This window comes from Oncorhynchus kisutch, linkage group LG11 (genome assembly GCF_002021735.2).
Source record: "Oncorhynchus kisutch isolate 150728-3 linkage group LG11, Okis_V2, whole genome shotgun sequence".
NCBI lineage: Eukaryota > Metazoa > Chordata > Actinopteri > Salmoniformes > Salmonidae > Oncorhynchus > Oncorhynchus kisutch.
In genome coordinates this window covers 20,849,786-20,871,417 of record NC_034184.2, presented here as the reverse complement: position 1 = coordinate 20,871,417, position 21,632 = coordinate 20,849,786, and positions in this window count along the sequence as shown.

Genomic DNA, 21,632 nt, shown 5'->3' with positions numbered 1-21,632 from the left:
ACGTTTCAGTTCCTTGCTCAGAACATGAGAACATATGAAAGCTGGTGGTTCCTTTTAACATGAGTCTTCAATATTCCCAGGTAAGAAGTTGTAGGTTGTAGTTATTATAGGACTATTTCCCTCTCTATCATTTGTATTTCATTAACCTTTGACTGTTGGATGTTCTTATAGGCACTTTAGTATTGCCAGCGTAACAGTATAGCTTCCGTCCCTCTCCTCGCTCCTCCCTGGGCTCGAACCAGCAACACAACGACAACATCCACCACATCGAAGCAGTGTTACCCATGCAGAGCAAGGGAAACAACCACCCCAAGGCTCAGAGCTAGTGAAGTTTGAAACGCTATTAGCGCGTGCTAACTAGCCAGCCATTTCACTTCAGTCACACCAGCCTCATCTTGGGAGTTGATAGGTTTGAAGTCATAAACAGCGCAATGCTTGACGCACAACGACGAGCTGCTGGCAAAACGCACAAAAGTGCTGTTTGAATTAATGTTTACGCGCCTGCTTCTGCCTACCACCGCTCAGTCAGATACTTGTATGCTCAGTCAGATTATATGCAACACAGGACACGCTAGATAATATCTAGTAATATCATCAACCATGTGTAGTTAACTAGTGATTGTTTTTTATAAGATAAGTTTAATGCTAGCTAGCAACTTACCTTGGCTTACTGCATTTGCGTAACAGGCAGTCTCCTTGTGGAGTGCAACGAGAGAGGCAGGTCGTTATTGCGTTGGACTAGTTAACTGTAAGGTTGCAAGATTGGATCCCCCGAGCTGACAAGGTGAAAATCTGTCATTCTGCCACTGAACGAGGCAGTTAACCCACCGTTCCTAGGCCGTCATTGAAAATATGAATGTGTTCTTAACTGACTTGCCTAGTTAAGTAAAGATTAAATAAAGGTGTAAAAAAACATTTATCGAAAATTAAATCTTTAAATCGGCGCCCAAAAATACAGATTTCCGATTGTTATGAAAACTTGAAATTGGCCCTAATTAATCGGTTGACCTCTAGTCTGAAGTTCCCCTACTACGTCTAGGCTTTATGAGTAGTCCCTGTATCGGTCTGCAGTTGTGCCAAAAATACATGCTCTTGTTGTTCTCTTACAGATTACAAGCTACACATTCATTTCTTTTCTCATTTTCTTTTTTTTACACGCACGCACACCTCTTTGAATAGTTTTATTTTTTTAAACATTTTTACAACACACATACCTGTCATGTTCTTTCCTGTACTTGAATACTTATTAAATTATGTTTTCATGGTCAGTTGTTTCAGCTGTTTATTAATATCTAATTGAGACTTAATCTGCTTATTTCTTCCCTACACCTTTGATCTAAAACAAGATGAAAGTAAAAACCCATTCTCTTCCTATTTTTTTTTTTTTCCACCTGTATTTTGTCAAGCCAGTGAACATGGTGGTAAACTGTACTATTTGTATGGACCCTAGGTTACCCTTTCCCTTTGTTATCATACTAACTGTATGTCGTATAACCTTAATTAGTGCTCCCGCTCACCTGATGTACCATGCCAGGTGTGTATAATACTGACGTTAATGGGAGAGGGAAGGGGTTAAGGTGGTCTTTACTCCCAAATTTCATTTAAATATAGCTTCCAAATGAAGAGACAATGATACATAAAATAATCTGGGGGAAAATGCAATTTTATGGACAACAGTGGAGGGTTCTTAAAATAACCTTTTATGGGGCTCTTAAAAGAGCTGTTTCACTCCACGGCATACTGCCATGGGACTTCACGTGCTGGCGACGAGAAGTAGGTGGTCAGCTTCTCCTTCACCTGGAGTGCCTGTCTGGGGGCATGTTGGCACCTGCCCTGGTGACATCAGGAAGGTGACCATTTGGCGTGCCCATCTCCATCCGGAGCGACTCCTGGAATGACCTCCGCAGGTAGTTGTGGAGAACACGTGGCCTTCACACAGGCATCGACATTTGAGGGGCTGAGACCAAGCACTCTCCAATACATTCTCCATCGGGCTGCCAGAATCCCAAAGGCGCATTCAACAACTAACCTTGCCCTGGACAGTCGTTTGTTAAAGATCCTTACAGGCTTTGGCAATGGCAGCTGGCGTCCAGCGTAGGGCCTCACGAGGTTGGGTCTTAAAGGGAAGGCCTCATTGCCGACGAAGATGTGGGGAACAGGTCCCAGGTCTTCAGCCCTAGGGAGTGATGCAGGTGGTGGAATATCCAGGGTGCCATCCTGAAGTGCCTGGCCAAAGGCAGTCTCGGGTCATGCCATCACTTCCCTTGCCGTAAGCACCAACACGGAAACAGTAGATGGCATCTACTACAGCCAAGAGTACAACTGAATATGTACCCTTGTAGTTGTAGAATTGCAAACCTGAGCACGGTGGAGCCTGGATTACTACGTTTCCCGTCAATGGAGCCAAGACAGTTGGGGAAATTCCACCTCTCCAGGAACTCGGCAGCGATGGCCCTCCAGTCTTCCTCCTTGGGGACAGGCATGTATTCACCAACCAGATAGTCCCAAATGGCTTGTGCCACAGAGGGGACAATGCCTGCCACCGTGGACCGTCCAACTCGGAAGCTGAATCCTATGGTCCTGTAGGAGTCCCCTTTCGCCAAGAATCTAAAATATAATTCAAAATAATTATCAATATTGTGTATAACTTGAATTCCACCCACATGTTATATCTACTCATATAGCTACCTCATTACTGTTTATTATGCTTTACTAATTATATTGTAATACTCATCAATCATTAACAATGCCTTGAAACAGTACAATTCAGTCTGAGTATATCAATAAATTGTTGTCCATGCCAACTCTACTCTTAGAAAGAATGGTACTATCTACTTAAAAGGGTTCTCTGGCTGTCCCCATAGGAGATCCCTTTTAGGTTCCAGGTAGTACCTCTTGGTTCCAAGTAGAACCCTATTGGGTTCCATGTATTAAGTATTATACCTGGAACCAAAAATGGTTATCCTATGGGGAAAGCAGAAGGACACTTTTGGAACCTTTTTCTCTAAGAGTGTATCTGAGTCCAATAAGAATGTAATGATGTAATGAATGACTGTCTTGAACAACAATGGGTCCTGGAGAAGACTAGCCTAGCTTCATCAGGGCAGAAGTCACCTTTTCATTTGATAACATTGCATAATTAAAAAAGGATTATAAACCAACTTTGGGAAACGTTATAGTCCCAATGAACATTCTGTAGAAGTACATCTGATGTCAAATAGAACTATTAACCAGAGCCCTTTAGCGAGCTCGGTTGCACATAAAAACAATATATCAAATATCAATCAATTATGGTATCAAAGGCTTTAAAAATGTACTAGAATGTAGCTTACCGGAGACAAATCGCCAAGCGTTCAACTGAGCTGATGGACTCCCGGTAGTTGGTATCCATCCGGGTGATCCTGGCTCCAACCATCTGGAGCAGGTGATCGAACTGGCTTCGGTCCAGGCGAAAGTAACTTCGGAATTCCTCTCCAAACAGTCGAAGCTCTTGAATTAGACGGTGGAACTCCCCTGCCTGCTTTCGGGACTTTAACCATCTCTGGACCCACACAGACCTGCGCTTTCGGCGGGGCTGGTCCCGGCCCAACAGCGCGATCAAGACCACCTTCCTCAACGTTGGTCTCATTGTTGAAAGAGCCTACTCTGCTATCTTGATTATTTATTATTGCATTTCGCTCCAAAACTGCATTTTGGAGGGAAATTATATTATAGGCTCTCAATTAATTTGTGGATGTTATCGAATAAGTAATATACTTGGCAAATAAATTAATAAAAAATGTAAAGAAATTATGTAATCAAACTGTTTTTATGCACATTTTTACTGAATATGTGTGCAACAAAAAAAATCTGTCAAATCTACGCATACAACAGAACCTACTGCAACTGCCTCTGCAACGCAATGTTGCAAGGCAAATTCAGCGTTCCATTGGAAATGAATGTACTTCTGGTGTATGGAAACGCATTAACACAGTCGGTGTGTTTGAAGCGTAACATAGAACTCATTCCTATTTCTAAGGCAGATCGCACTGAAAGTCCTGCCTCTCCCATCTCCTCTCTGGTTTATAGAAGCATGTTTAATGCTTTTCGACCTGTCCCCAAATTAATGTCATTGGTTCAGAGTTTGTTTTCATATTTTAACCTGCGTGTCGTGATCGCGTTTAGTGTGGGGGGGACAAAATAAACTTATGCACGATAGCGCACGTGCGCAGCCGGTTTGGGTTCAGTGTAAAGCTGGTCTGTCCAATAAGATAAGGTAAATTGTAAGCATGTTCTCCTATCCACTTTGTTTTAATTATTATTTTGGGTACAGGGTAGGGTTTAGGTAAAAATATATTTTGTTGAATGAGGGCCATCCATTTTCATTTCAGAGAGGTATAAATAACGTTCACTCTCTTACGAATCCCCACATGGTAGTTTCTTGTCATTGTTGGTAGCTATCTGGCCATCCAGAATCACAACAACTCCGACATCTGCCCCATTGAAGCGTGCGCATTGTTTTCGGGAAGTTCTGTGCTAACTCATCTATCTACAGTATATCAACTGCAATGTCTCTCTCTGCCTCCCCCTCTGGTTTTGGAGGAGAGAGGTATTCATTCAAATGTTCTATTCATTCAAGCCTAGTAGTTAGAGTGTTGGACTAGTAACCAGAAGGTTGCGAGATCGAATCCCTGAGCTGACAAGGTAAAAATCTGTTGTTAACCCACTGTTCCTAGGCTGTCATTGAAAATAAGAAATGATTCTTATTCTTAACTGACTTGCCTAGTTAAATAAAGATAAAATAATCCCTCAATAAATTCCTCTGATAAATCTAATTTATGCACCACACAATGCACTGTGTTAGATTGGGCTAAACAAGAGGCAAATCTATCACAGGGCCTTACCCCCAAGCAGAAAAGCATTGGGCCCCACTTTTCTTTGGTATGAATGGGCCAGGGATCAAAAGCCCAAACCTCCAATCTCAGGGCGGACACTAACCACAAGGCCAATGAGTAGGCCTACACAGCACAGCCATTGGTTAGGGAGTACGTTGAAAAAAACGTATTTGATCGGCAAGACCAGAGCGGGCCAGGGCTCAGGGTTGGAATATCCATTGCAGTGTGTAATGCAGCCTAGTTGTATTTACACCATCCCAGTAGCTATCTTAGAAATATAACTTTGCTCTGTGCTTCTCCTAGCATGCACTTCATAGTTTATAGTCTATAGGCTATAGATCATTTGATTGAGACCACACTAAATAGCCTATAGGCGCACTTCATATTGTACGCCGCGGAGAATCAGAGATGAGGGGCAGTATCGGTCACACATTGATATACAGTGTAGCCTAATAAGGAACACATTCTAAAACACTGAGAAATATCGAAATTTCATCAAATACAAGTTACATGACCCTCCCCTGTACAAGATTTTAAAATACTAAACCCTTCCCTTGACTGAAATTTTAAAAGCATGACACTCCCCCATTTTCCTAACCATTCTGTAAATTTCAATCCATCCCTAAGCAAAAACTATTTAACAATCCAAGCAACTTTTCTTCTAAAACATATTACACTTTTGAATAATGCAACAATTCACAAGCATTTGCAGACAATTAAAGGGTTTATTTTCTCATCCATACTCAATAAATTAGTTGACAATCCACAGCTAACTCCTGTTAGCTAGCTAGCTAACTGACATGCTTCTTGATCAAGTAACTACCCACTGTGTACACACATCAGTTCAACGTCTAGTTTTCATTTACATATTGGTTGAGATGTCAACTAATGTAAATTCAATGTGAAATCAACCAAAAAAATCACTATCATTGACTTTAGACTAAAAGTTTTGGGGTTGAAATTATGCAGAAACAACATTGATTCAACCAGTTTTTGCCCAGTGGGTAGGTGGCAGGCCAAAGCCGAAAAACATAAAGTTGATCAATTCCCATTAAGGGAGGAGCATATTTATTTGAATAAGAGTAAAACATTCTTATGATGACTATGCCATTTGTTGGCACCTTAAATTCTTGCACATTTTCTCATTAAAAGTATATTTCAACACTGCCTGCTCAGGCAACTTTGCTGAATTGCTAAACTTGGAACCAATCAGAACCCTTATGTTTCCATCTAAATACCTGTTTTTGAGTGCGCCTGAAATATGCAGCATACAACACTAATTGTATTGATTGTATGAAGAGGTAATTCCATTGACCACTTACCCAGTGTTTTGAAAGCTAGCCAATGTTACAGTTTGACTAGCCTAGCCAGCTACTGTAAATGTCAATTTGCCTGCACAGGAAGCTAATGTTTCATTATCTCTCTCTCAGTCAGTGAATTACATTTTTGAATCATGTTTTGTCATGGTCAAGTAACTAGCTTCAGGCTTAAAGAGACATTCAATCATATAATTGACATAGAAACCCAAATAAAATCATGTAAATAGAAAGATATGTGTGTGTCATATATGCTAGAATGGAGGTTTAAAAACGACAGCTGCATATGCATATTAGAAGACATGACATATCCTACACATAAAGCATACCTTGCAATATAATCATCACCAAAAACAGCTGGGCAAAATGAATATAAGGTGTTGGTTTATACAAGGTGACCAGAGTTTGATTTCTAAACCAGATGAGTTCTCAAATGTCAGCACTTGCCCAATACCACGGTGGGCATGCAAATGTTGAATACATTGGAATAAGGTATGGAGAATGACAAATAGTCAGTCAGAATATAGAAAACGCAGTTTGAAAATAGTAAATGTTCTGTGAATGTGAATACAGTGCATTCGGAAAGTATTTATACTTTTTCCAGTTTGTTACGTTACAGCCTTATTGTAGAATTGATTACATATTTTTCCCCCTTCATTAATCTACACACAATACTAATCTACACACAATACAATACATAATGACAAAGGAAAAACAGGTTTATAGAAAGTTTGCAAGTGTTTAAAAAATATATTATATTTATTTAAGTATTCAGACCCTTTACTCAGTACTTTGTTGAAGCATATTTGGCAGCAATTACAGCCTCGGGTCTTCTTGGTTATGACGCTACAAGCTTGGCACACCTGTATTTGGGGAGTTTCTTCCATTCTTCTCTGCAGATCCTCTCAAGCTCTGTCAGGTTGGATGGGGAGCGTAGCTGCTCAGCTGTTTTCAGGTCTCTCCAGAAATGTTTGATCGGGTTCAAGTCTGGGCTCTGGCTGGGCCACTCAATGACATTGAAACCCTTGTGCTTAGGGTTGTTTTCCTGTTGTTAGGTGAAACTTTTCCCCAGTCTGAGGTCCTGAACGCTCTGGAGCACAGTTTCATCAAGGACCTCTCAGGACCTCTCAGTGCTTTGCTCCGTTCATATTTCCCTCGATCCTGACTAATCTCCCAGTCCCTGCCGCTGAAAAACATCCCCACAGCATGATGCTGCCACCACCATGCTTCACCGTAAGGATGATGTCTGGTTTCCTCCAGACGTGACGCTTGACATTCATGCCAAAGAGTTCAGCTTTGGTTTCATCAGACCAGAGAATCTGGTTTCTCATGGTCTGAGAGTCCTTTAGGTGCCTTTTGGCAAACTCCAAGTGGGCTGTAATGTGCCTTTTACTGAGGAGTGGCTTCCATCTGGCCACTCTACCATAAAGGCCTGATTGGTGGAGTGCTGAAGAGATGGTTGCCCCTCTGGAAGTTTCTCCCATCTCCACAGAGGAACTCTGGAGCTCTGTCAGAGTGACCATCGGGTTCTTGGTCACCTCCCTGACCAAGGCCCTTCTCCCCCGATTGCTCAGTTTGGCCGGGCGGCCAGCTCTTGGAAGAGTCTTGGTGGTTCCAAACTTCTTCCATTTAAGAATGATCGAGGCCACTGTGTTCTTGGGGACCTTCAATGATGCAGCAATTTGTTGGTACTGTTCCCTAGATCTATGCCTCGACACAATCCTGTCTCTGAGCTCTAAGTACATTTCTTTCTACCTCATGTATTGGTTTTTGCTCTGACATGCACTGTCAAATGTGGGACCTTATATAGACAGGTGTGCCTTTTCAAATCATGTCCAATCAATTGAATTTACCACAAGTGGACTCCAACGAAGTTGAAGAAACATTTCAAAGATGATCAATGGAAACAGGATGCACCTGAACTCAATTTCAAGTCTCATAGCAAAGGGCCTGAATACTTATGTAAACCCGTTTTCCCTTTGTCATTATGGGGTATTTTGTGTTTGATGAGGGTAAAAAATAATGTAATCATTTTTAGAAAAAGGCTGTAACGTAACAAAATGTGGAAAAAGTCAAGGGGTCTGAATACTTTCCGAATGCACTGTATATTTAAGTGGTTTAAATGATCAGGCTAACTTTCCTCTGAACCTTCATTCTTGCCAATTCATTAATCTACAACTAACTATGACTGAGTGTGAGACTTGTTTTCTAATAATGTACGTTTCATGCATATACATTCGAACAAAAAAGAACATCACTAACCATCCACAGTTCTTAATCCAGTAAATTCATACTGTAAAAAAAAAAAAAATAATAATAATCGACATCTGTGATGGAAACAGCAAGTCTCGGTACAGTGTTGTAAATGTTGACAGATCATTTGTTAATTCGACATGGTGGGATCTTTTTGTGTTTGTAAAATTAATTATGTGAGAAATGGCGGTGGAAACGCCTTTATGCGCAAATATTGGTATAATCACGATGATATTGAAGTTAACGTGGAGTCACGTGATGATATGGTGTGAGGTCCTCCCGCTACGACTCGGCAAACCATGCAATTGATTAAACTACAGATTCAATAATCTATGATGACTTCACTGGGTGGTGAAAGCGCACCGTGATCTTGGTGCTTTCCAATAATTATCGAGGGTGTCATGCCCTAATCTGTTTCACCTGCCCTTGTGCTTGTCTACACCCTTTGACCCTTGCCTGTCCTGACCCTGTACCCACCCGCCTAACCACTCTGCCTGTCCCTGAGTCTGCCTGCTGTCCTGTACCTTTGCTCACCCTCTGCATTACTGAACTCTGCCTGCCTGCCGTCCTGTACCTTTCCTCCTACTCTGGATTATCGACCCCTGCCTGCCTTGACCTGTCGTTTGCCTGCCCCTGTTGTTATAATAAACATTGTTACTTCATAGTCTGCACTTGGGTCTTACCTTGATACCAGCTAGAGGGTCTTATTCTGGTGACGTGATCGATGCTTGTGTGCCGTTTGACAATGTCGTGTCTTTACTATCATTAACTGAAGACTGATAGTTTTTATCAAAGATTCTCTGTAATTAGTTACTCGATTAAACTGAATAATCATGTAACTAATTAACTAGGAAGTTGGGGCACCAAGGAAAGTATTCAGATTAAAAAGTTATAATTTCCCAATTTAACCTTTCAGATATTTTCATATCTGACCAATAGTCTTCTGATTAATGATTTATTTTCCCTCAGGTTAGTCTCATTCCAAACGTCGTAAATTGTTGGTTATGTGCACGAACCCAGTCTTCACTATGAGTCATCCATACAGCAATTGTCTTAAATCATTTATTACTAACTAAGTCATTCACAAAAATGCATAAACAAACAAACAAATTTGGTAAATGTGGTTACATGAAATGATAGGAGAATATGCCCTAGTGGCTGAACCGGCATGGCGGCTTGTTAGACAAAGGATAAATGGGGGGTCAACTAAGAAGTCACCACAGAGTTAATTCTAACAATTAAAATGCTAATCCTTTACACATGAACGGTCACTCATTCGGGAACAATTGCAATCAATATATATATATTTACGCTCAGTGTGTCGTCTTGATCGCTGGTGAAAACTTTGTCTTTCGTAGAATTGTCCGTCTCTCTCTGTCTTGGTTAGAGGGGATAGTTCAAAGTGACATTCGTTATAGAATGGATGTTTCGGCGGTTGTCGTTCTTCGCGTTCAATGATACCGAATTCCTAGCTGCAGACTAGTAATTAATATCAAAGATTTATTCTCATTCTGTCGGTATCGATAGTCTAAGAGTTTAACCACGTGGTATGGTTAAAATATTCTACAACCTTTAGCCATCTCGTAATTGAGGTAAACTCGGTCTGCTGATAATTTCTCAAAGTTGGGTTTTATTCGGAATGGCAGAAGAGGGCTGTCCCAGGATGTCTGACCCTAACTGGGCTCAATGGCGGTCCTCTGATTTAGTTCAAATCAAAAGGGAATTGAATTTTTCTTCATTAAACAGTCCACAATCATATTACCCAATTATAGAAACAGTATCATACTCATTCATTCATCTTATACAACAATTAGATATCATATCTGGGGCTATTATATAAACAGCGTTATGGTAATGTGGCCACACAGTCTCTCTTGAGCTTCCCAAGTTGTGACAAACGGACCAGTTCGTAGCTGGATTAGTCAACGATCTTTTACACTTTCTCTGTAACATGAAATTTGTTCGTAACTCAAGTTCTGTGAGGTGAAGGATTTCCTTTGTCTCCATGAAAAACTACTCTATAACTGTGTGTCCATGAGGTATTCTCAGAATTTTACGACCTCTGACCACAGCAGCCTAGTTGAAGGAGGAAAGGGAGAGAGGGGGATGGGGTTGCTATACTCAAGAGGCCAACGTCATGACAACAAATACAGATTTTCTTACTCTTATCCATAATAATCTAACTGTATCTATGAGCTGTTGCACGTGCCAATACCAGAGTAGGCACATTTGCTGTTTACCACAACAGTTTTTTGTGATAAAATGATCAGTAAAGTTGAAAATATAATAATCACAAAATATATAATCACAATCTTACAATGTTGCAGTCCAGAAATGAACGTATTGCCATTTGCCAAAAGCCTGAGCCTCTGATGGAAACAGTAGAACTGTCATCAACGCATACGTCAGTATTCCCCCCTCTCTCTAGGAGCATGTGTGTGTGCCCAGATTCCATAGGTGTATCTAAAGGATCTCACCCTGGTCACCAATGTAGCCAACCGATGTTGAGAGAGAGAATTGACGGGGACAATATAAATTCTCATCACTGCATGTTACAATAGTAAAACAATCTGTTTTTCACCTCGTCAAACTGATTCTATATTGAATTAAGTCTTTGAGATGCTCTAACAAGCATGTGTATCTGTAGTTGGTGCTCTTAAACGCTAAAACTCTCTTGACTGGTTATACTGTGTATAACAAAACCTACAAAGAGAAAACAACAGGCAAATGCATATGGGGTCTCAATGTGTAATAGTGACGGCAGGTCTAGTTCAAACTGCAGTAGGATGGCTCTCCTCACAAGTGAGTGAATCAGCTGAGTCCATGCTTGGTGAGTAGCACTTGGTTGATCTCTGGGAGCAGGACACAGGAGAGAGTTGAATAGATTATGGGAGACAAAAGGTAAAAACAAGAATGAATCAAATAAATCACAGCAAAGGATTGTAGTTTATGAGCTAGAAATGCTGACAGTCTAAAAAAGTACAACAACTAGGCAACTAGGATAAGGATAGAGGTAGAGTTCTATGCATCTTACTCTAATTTAGCTCTCAAAGTTTTCTTATCCGTTAGATTTTCAGTGGTTAGCTTAGCCCACGGTTGGCTGTGTGTGAACTACAACTACAACTGCTGTGTATTAACGTTTATAAACTTCAATAATCATTGCTTGCAAAATGTTTTTTAGAAACTGAGAATGAGAATCTTTTAAATGAAAAAGATACACTTACTGTAGTAGTTTTGCACAGATCCATAAGCTGTGTGTGCTTCCAGTTGACGAACTACACCTTTCCCCAGTTACTCTTACACGGGTGGTCCAGAGCACACTAGATGGCTAATTAGCACAGGTGGGCACCTGTCTTCAGTATGTCTTCCGTAAACAATGTAACAAAATAGTAAAAATTAAGAAAAACCCTGGAAGGAGTAGTCATTTAAGGCTTTTTCTGTACTTTTACTATTTTCTACATTGTAGTATAAAAGACAAAACTATGAAATAACACATTATGATATCATGTAAACTCAGCAAAAAAAGAAACGTCCCTTTTTCAGGACCCTGTCTTTCAAAGATAATTCATGCAAATCCAAATAACTTCATAGATCTTCATTGTAAAGGGCTTAAACACTCCATGCTTGTTCAATGAACCATAAACAATTAATGAACATGCACCTGTGTAATGGTCATTACGACACTAACAGCATACAGACGGTAGGCAATTAAGGTCCGGTATGAAAACAGGTATGAAAACTTAGGACACTAAAGAGGTCTTTCTACTGACTCTGAAAAACACAAAAGAAAGATGCCCATGGTCCCTGTTCATCTGTGTGAACGTGCCTTAGGCATGCTGCAAGGAGGCATGAGGACTGCAGATGTGGCCAGGGCAATAAATTGCAATGTCCGTACTGTGAGACGCCTAAGACAGCGCTACAGGGAGACAAGATGGACAGCTGATCGTCCTCGCAGTGTCAGACCACGTGTAATAACACCTGCACAGAATCAGTACATCCGAACATCACAACTGCGGGACAGGTACAAGATGGCAACAAAAACTGCCTGAGTTACACCAGGAAAGCACAATCCTTCATCAGTGCTCAGACTGTCCACAATAGGCTGAGAGAGGCTGGACTGAGGGCTTGTAGGACTGCTGTAAGGCAGGTCCTCACCAGACATCACCGGCAACAGCGTCCCCTATGGGCACAAACCCACCGTCGCTGGATCAGACAGGACTGGCAAAAAGTGCTCTTAACTGACGAGTCGCGGTTTTGTCTCACCAGGGGTGATGGTCAGGTTCGCGTTTATCGTTGAAGGAATGAGCGTTACACCGAGGCCTGTACTCTGGAGCGGGATCGATTTGGAGGTGGAGGGTCCATCATGGTCTGGGGCAGTGTGTCACAGCATCATCATACTGAGCTTGTTGTCATTGCAGGCAAACTCAACGCTGTGCGCTACAGGGAAGACATTCTCCTCCCTCATGTGGTACCCTTCCTGCAGGATCATCATGACATGACCCTCCAGCATGACAATGCCACCAGCCATACTGCTTGTTCTGTGCGTGATTTCCTGCAAGACAGGAATGTCAGTGTTCTGCCATGACCTGTTGAATCGGAGGGTGAGGGCTAGGGCCAATCCCCCCCAAAATATACAGAAACCAGATACTGACTGTTGCTTTGATTTTGCCCCCCCCCCCTTTGTTCAGGGACACATTATTCCATTTCTGTTAGTCATATGTCTAACGGTTTTCTTGAGTTGAAGGAGAGGCGGACCAAAACGCAGCATGGTTATTACTCATGGTTCTTTAATAAAGAAACTATACATGAATAGACTAACAAAACAAGAAATGTGAAAAAACCAAAACAGCCCTATCTGGTGCAAACACAGAGACAGGAACAATCACCCACAAAACCCAACACCAAACAGGCTACCTAAATATGGTTCCCAAACAGACAATGACTAACACCTGCCTCTGATTGAGAACCATATCAGGCCAAACATAGAAATAGACAAACTAGACATGTAACATAGAATGCCCACTCAGATCACACCCTGACCAAACAAAACAGAAACATACAAAGCAAACTATGGTCAGGGTGTGACAATGTCTGTGGAACTTGTTCAGTTTATGTCTCAGTTGCTGAATCTTCTTATGTTCATACAAATATTTGCACATGTTAAGTTCACTGAAAATAAACGCAGTTGACTGTGAGAGGACGTTCCATTTTTTGCTGAGCATATATGTGTATATACAGTTGAAGTCAGAAGTTTACATACACTTGTTTTTTTAACCACTCCACAAATTTCTTGTTAACAAACTATGGTTTTGGCAAGTCGGTTAGGACATCTACTTTGCATACGACAAAAGTAATTTTTCCAACAATTGTTTACAGACAGATTATTTCACAATTCCAGTGGGTCAGAAGTTTACATACACTAAGTTGACTGTGCCTTTAAACAGGTTGGAAAATTCCAGAAAGGATGTCATGGCTTTAGAAGCTTCTGATAAGCCAATTGACATCATTTGAGTCAATTGGAGGTGTACCTGTGGATGGATTTCAAGGCCTACCTTCAAACTCTGTGCCTCTTTGCTTGACATCATGGGTAAATCAAAAGAAATCAGCCAAGACCTCAGAAAAAATGTTTTAGACCTCCACAAGTCTGGTTCATCCTTGAGAGCAATTTCCAAATGCCTGAACACGTTCATCTGTACAAACAATAGTGCGCAAGTATAAACACCATGGAGCACGCAGCCATCATACTGCTCAGGAACGAGACGCGTTCTGTCTCCTAGAGATGAATGTATCTTGGTGCAAAAGGTGTAAATCAATCCCAGAACAACAGCAAAGGACCTTGTGAAGATGTTGGAGGAAACAGGTACAAAAGTATCTATATCCACAGTAAAACGAGTCCTATGTCGACATAACCTGAAAGGCCTCTCAGCAAGGAAGAAGCCACTGCTCCAAAACCGCTGTAAAAAAGCCAGACTACGGTTTGCAACTGCACATTCGTAAAAATATTGTACTATTTGGAGAAATATCCTATGGTCTGATGAAACAAAAATAGAACTGTTTGGCCATAATGACCATCATTATGTATCTAGAAAAAGAGGGAGGCTTGCAAACCGAAGAACAACATCCCAACCGTGAAGCACGGGGGTGGCAGTATCATGTTGTGGGGGTGCTTTGCTGTAGGAGGGACTGGTGCACTTCACAAAATAGATGGCATGGAAAATTATGTGGATATATTGAAGCAACATCTCAAGACATCAGTCAGGAAGCTAAAGCTTGGTCACAAATGGGTCTTCCAAATGGACAATGACCCCAAGCATACTTCCAAAGTTGTGGCAAAATGGCTTAAGGACAACAAAGTCAAGGTCTTGGAGTGGCCATCACAAAGCCCTGACCTCAATTCTGTAGAACATTTGTGGGCAGGACTGAAAAAGCATGTGTGAGCGAGGAGGCCTACAAACCTGATTCAGTTACACCAGCTCTGTCAGGAGGAATTGGCCAAAATTCACCCAACTTATTGTGGGAAGCTTTTGGAAGGCTACCCGAAATGTTTGACCTAAGTTAAACAATTTAAAGGCAATGCTACCAAATACTAATTGAGTGCATGTAAACTTCTGACCCACTGGGAATGTGATGAAAGAAATAAAATCTGAAATAATTCATTATCTCTACTATTATTCTTACATGTTACATTCTTAAAATAATGTGGTGATCCTAACTGACCTAAGACAGGGAATTTTTATTTGGATTAAATGTCAGGAATTGTGAAAAACTGAGTTTAAATGTATTTGGCTAATGTGTATGTACACTTCCGACTTCAACTGTATGTATGTGAGTGTGTATGTGTATATATGTGTGTGTGTGTGTGTGTGTATAAATATGTTTGTATGTATATATATATGTCTGTCTGTCTGTCTGTCTCTGTCAAATCAAATTTTATTTGTCACATACACATGGTTAGCAGATGATAATGCGAGTGTAGCGAAATGCTTGTGCTTCTACTTCCGACAATGCAGTAATAACCAACGAGTAATCTAACCTAACAATTCCACAACTACTACCTTATACACACAAGTGTAAAGGGATAAAGAATATGTACATAAAGATATATGAATGAGTGATGGTACAGAACGGCATAGGAAAGATGCAGTAGATGGTATCGAGTACAGTATGTACATATGAGATGAGGAATGTAGTGTATGTAAACAAAGTGGCATAGTTTAAAGTGGCTAGTGATACATGTATTACATAAAGATGCAGTAGATGATAGAGTACAGTATATACATATACATATGAGATGAGTAATGTAGGGTATGTAAACATTATATTAGGTAGCATTGTTTAAAGTGGCTAGTGATACATTTTTTACATAAATTTTTCCATTATTAAAGTGGCTGGAGTTGAGTCAGTATGTTTGCAGCAGCATCTCAATGTTAGTGGTGGCTGTTTAACAGTCTGATGGCCTTGAGATAGAAGCTGTTTTTCAGTCTCTCGGTCCCTGCTTTGATGCACCTGTACTGACCTCGCCTTCTGGATGATAGCGGGGTGAACAGGCAGTGGCTCGGGTGGTTGTTGTCCTTGATTATCTTTATGGCCTTCCTGTGACATCGGGTGGTGTAGGTGTCCTGGAGGGCAGGTAGTTTGCCCCCGGTGATGCGTTGTGCAAATCAAATTTATTTATATAGCCCTTCGTACATCAGCTGATATCTCAAAGTGCTGTACAGAAACCCAGCCTAAAACCCCAAACAGCAAGCAATGCAGGTGTAGAAGCACCTCACTACCCTCTGGAGAGCCTTACGGTTGTGGGTGGAGCAGTTGCCGTACCAGGCGGTGATACAGCCCGACAGGATGCTCTCGATTGTGCATCTGTAGAAGTTTGTGAGTGCTTTTGGTGATAAGCCGCATTTCTTCAGCCTCCTGAGGTTGAAGAGGCGCTGCTGTGCCTTCTTCACAACGCTGTCTGTGTGGGTGGACCAATTTAGTTTGTCCGTGATGTGTACGCCGAGGCACTTAAAACTTACTACCCTCTCCACTACTGTCCCGTCGATGTGGATAGGGGGGTGCTCCCTCTGCTGTTTCCTGAAGTCCACAATCATCTCCTTTGTTTTGTGACGTTGAGTGTGAGGTTATTTTTCCTGACACCAACTCCGAGGGCCCTCACTTCCTCCCTGTAGGCCATCTCGTCGTTGTTGGTAATCAAGCCTACCACTGTAGTGTCGTTTGCAGACTTGATGATTGAGTTGGAGGCGTGCATGGCCACGCAGTCGTTGGTGAACAGGGAGTACAGGAGAGGGCTCAAAACACACCCTTGTGGGACCCCAGTGTTGAGGATCAGCGGGTTGGAGATGTTTTTACCTACCCTCACCACCTGGGGGCGGCCCGTCAGGAAGTCCAGTACCCAGTTTCACAAGGCGGGGTCGAGACCCAGGGTCTCGAGCTTGATGACGAGTTTGGAGGGTACTATGGTGTTAAATGCTGAGCTGTCGATGAACAGCATTCTCACATAGTTATTCCTCTTGTCCAGATGGGATAGGACAGTGTGCAGTGTGGTTGCGATTGCGTTGTCTGTGGACCTATTGGGGCGGTAAGCAAATTGGAGTGGGTCTAGGGTGTCAGGTAGGGTGGAGGTAATATGGTCCTTGATGTATGTATGTATGTATGTATGTATGTATGTATGTATGTGTGTGTGTACAGTACCTGTTAAATATTGGGGGCTTCCTGTGAGCTGTGATGTGCTATTGTATGTAAGATCGAGTTCGCTAGCATGCTCTTATTGTAATGGTTGCATTAGCTCCCTGCTAATTCACAGTCATTTCCATGCTAACACACAAATCAAAAATGTAATGGACTTCCTTTGTGTCTATTGTCAAGTATTTACACATATTGTATTTCGACTAATTGTGTCATTGCTATGATCTTTGATTACAAATGCCCAGTCTGATAATTATATGCAAGCAACGAATCACGCATCTACAGCCATCAACATATTGTCGTCCTGCACATAATGTGTTTCCTGGGACTGCTGGCTGGGAATTTGTTAATTACAACACGACACTGAGAAATACCGTAATATTTGTGAAGTGCGTGCGTGTGTACTGATCAAAGCCTGTTGTCATCTAATGGGCGAGTTGGCATGGCAGTGAATTTAAAGGGTTCTAATCTTCAGCCACTTTGGCTGAGATAGGGGAAGGTAATGCATGTCAGTCTATCAATCACTCACAGTCCATCACAGGGAATTTGTTGTTTTTCCCTGTATTAGCTTCATCTTCACTTTAACCCCCATCACTGAGTCAACAAGATTAAGGCTAAGCAAATCAAATCAAATATGTCACATAAAGCCAAAGCCAGCTCCATAGAGTCCTTCTGTAGCATCATAGAATACTGATGATTTTAACCATAAATACAGAACACTGTTTTATCTCTATGGTTTTACCCCTTTCCACATTGCCTCTCATTAGACAGGGCACAAGCTGTGGCCAAAGACAGACTCCGAATGGCAGAAGACTGTTGCGGCCTTATGTCCCACCCGGGATGAAGAGGACGACGTAAGTACGTACATGGTGTCCACCTGCCTCTCTGTTACCCAGGTGATACAGAATGTCTTGCGTCATGTGAGTTTCCCTCAAGGTTCTGTAATGACGTCAAACTTCTAGAATTTAACTACATGGTTATCTGAGATCAGTGATAATGGCCAATAACAGCTGAGAAATGTGGAAAACAGATCGAGCTGCATTTCTGTTTTTTTTTTTTTATTCTGTACTGTACTATATATAGATTTACAAAAGCAAAGGATAATATAATGATGTTTTAGCCTAGCTAGGAGATTAAAATCACTTCTATGTAAAGGGAAGATTGTTCCAATCATTACAGGGATGAAAGAGTGAAAGAGAGTAGTTATCTGTTTTATCTCTAGTTGATCATTTATAGCCTATGTAACATTCCACATTATGTCTGTGGGTGTATTGTACTATGTGATTCAGGATCTGGGTTGTGATCTTACAGTATTGACTTCCTGTAGATCTGGACCCATATTCATAAAGCACCTCAGAAGTGCTGATCTAGGATCAGGTCCCCCATGTCAATATAATCCTATTCATTATGATCTAAATGGCAAAACTTCTCATTGATCAGCACTCCTACTCTGATCCCAGTGCCCAGGGGGTTAGACAGAAGGACATGGGAGGCAAAAGGTCCTGTGTGTGGGGCAGACATTTGAAAGTAGACCTAGGTAATGGCAGTACTGGCATTTGGCAATGGCAGGCACCAGACGGGGTGACAGGTGGGGGTTTTGTGTTTGAGAGACTGACAAGTGCCAAGGCCCTGTTTTACCTCACTCTCACACACACACACACACACACACACACACCTCCATCGTCCCACCCTCTGCAACAAGCACCTTTTTAGGCACCCCTGAGTCATCAGGATCTCTTCCAGGAACAACTAGCTTTTTATCGTCCACCTGAGATCTGTAATACGTCTCCTGCTTCTGCAGTAACAGAGGAGAGAGAAGGCACTCGATGAGTGCCTTCTGCTCTTTTAACAGTGCCTCTTTACAAACGGCTCTGTATCATTGGCCACACAGCACAGGCACGGATACACACACACATTACAGTACACTAATCACTTCTCTGAAATGGATTTCTTTGTTTTCACCTTTCCATCAGCAATCAAGTGCTTCAGTGACCTGGAAGTAAAAGCCTGGATTGGGAACTGTCAGAACTAGTTGTCAGGGTTGAGATAGAGGTCCTTTGGTGTTTCGTACAAAAGACAATCTATTGTTTTTGAGCGCAAAACATATTACAACATGTTGGCAATAATGTGACAGATTTTTCTTTAGCTCTCTCTCCCTCCTTTTTCTTTCCAGTTCTATCTAAATCCTGCTTCGTCTCTCATCCCTCCCTCTATCCCTCCTTCCGTCCCTCGCTCCTCTCCCTGCGTGTGTTGAGTAATTCACATCATCCATTACTCTGGGCCTGTGCTTTGTTATTAGATTGACCACCATTGCTTGCTCGCACATGCACATATATACACTTACACTCACACACACTTACACACTTACACAGTTAGAGTGAGGGAAAGAGTAAATGGGTGGGTGAGTGAGTGAATGTCCTAAAAGCGTTCACGGTCTCACGTCAGAATTAGATGCTCATCAATGTTTCTGAAATGTCACATTTCAAAATTATTCCAAATGTCAAATTTTGTGTTTAAGGGAAAGTTTAGGCATTAACACAAAATGGTTTGGTAAGGGTTAAGGTTTGGGATAAGGATAGGGTTTAAAAATAATATTTATTTATTGATTTATTGCTGCATTCAAACATGCATCCTTTGGCACCAGAGGCAGATGCCTACACCCCTCTGCCGTCCTTGTCCACAATGCCCTAGCAAAACCGAAACTTTACTTGAAGGTAACAGCGCTCACTGTTGCCCCTAGTGGTCGGGTTCCACATCATCTCTGGACGTCCTCAGACATGGATGGACGTTGAATACTGACTTATCACAGGTAACCTGCCTGGAATGTCAGCCGGTGACAAGTAACAGAGGGGTGAATGAGTGATTGAATGGGTGAAAGAATTAGAAATGAGTCTGAAGTATATTGAAGTCTTGCAACTTCATTGTTTATGCACTTTATTTAGTATTGCTTTTTTATTTATCAATACATTTGAATTACTTTGAATATTACATTTATTTTGAAATGTTAAGTGTATTTGTAACAAACTTACTTTTTGTACCTACTGTTAATTTCCTCCCTTCCGTTTTCAATGTAATGCATGGAAAAGATCATGTTTAACAATGTTCAGGTAACATTAGCGAAATTAGCTAATTATCAAGGTCAATGTTTTTATTTTAAAAGTAACTCAATTACTTTTACTCTGAATATTTTTTTTACACCAATAGTTTCATTTCTACTTAAGTACACTTTTATTAAAGTAACAGCACTTCTGCTTTAGTGGGATATTTAAGTACTCTTTCCACCCCTGAAAACAATGTTGTCCCTCACATACACAGTCACATAGCTTATCTTACTGGTATGCAAAAACAAACACAATCACATACAATCACAATTCCACTCATGCCTGCAATGATTTTTCAGGTCATTCTGTCACGACTTCCGCCGAAGTCAGTCCCTCTCCTTGTTCGGGCGACGTTCAGCGGTCGACGTCACCGGTCTTCTAGCCATCGCCGCTCCACTTTTCATTTTCCATTTTCCATTTGTTTTGTCTTGGTTTTCCACACACCTGGTTCACATTCCCTCATCTGACTAAATGTATATTACCCTCTGTTCCTCCCATGTCTGTGTGTGGAATTGTTTGTTTGTTACGTGTGGTTCGCATCAGGCTGGTTTGCGCCGGGTATGTGTTTGACCCGTGTGTTTTGTTTATTGTACCGTTTGTGTACTTTGGGCACTATCGCTGTTTTCCTTGGGCATGAATAAAGTGCGCCTGTTATCACCGATCTCTGCTCTCCTGCACCTGACTTACCTTCAACCAGTTGCGACACATTCATTCTTCATTTTCACAATGCTGGATATTTTATGCCCTCCTGGTATGTTATTATCCTTTCAACTGTCTCAGTGTTAAGTATAAACCAAGGTTTTTGCATTCTAGGTGGTTGTATTTCTGAGAGCTTCGTAAATCAATGCTTTTGTTTCTTTAGCAGTTTCTATTTCAATGTAAACAAACTTGGAATTTAAAATTCGGAAAGTATTCAGACCACTACTTTTTCTACAATATTCTAAAATTGATTACATTTATGTTTTTCCTAATCAATCTACAGACAAAACCCCATAATGATGAAGCGAATACAGGTTTTCAGAAATTTAATCAAGAACTAATGACCAAATACCTTATTTACATAATTATTCAGACTCTTTGCTATGAAAGTCAAAATTTTGCTCAGGTGCATCCTATTTCCATTGATCATCTTTGAGATGTTTTGACAACTTGATTGGAGTACACCTGTGGTAAGTTCAATTGATTGGACATAATTTGGAAAGGCACACACCTGTCTATGTAAGGTTCCACAGTTGACAATACATGTTAGAGCAAACACCAAATCATAAGGTCGAAAGGAACTGTCCGTAGAGCTCTGAGATGGGGATTGTGTCGAGACACAGATCTGGGGAAGGGTACCAAAATATTTCTGCAGCATTGAAGGTACCCAAGAACACAGTGGCCTTCATAATTCTTAAATGGAA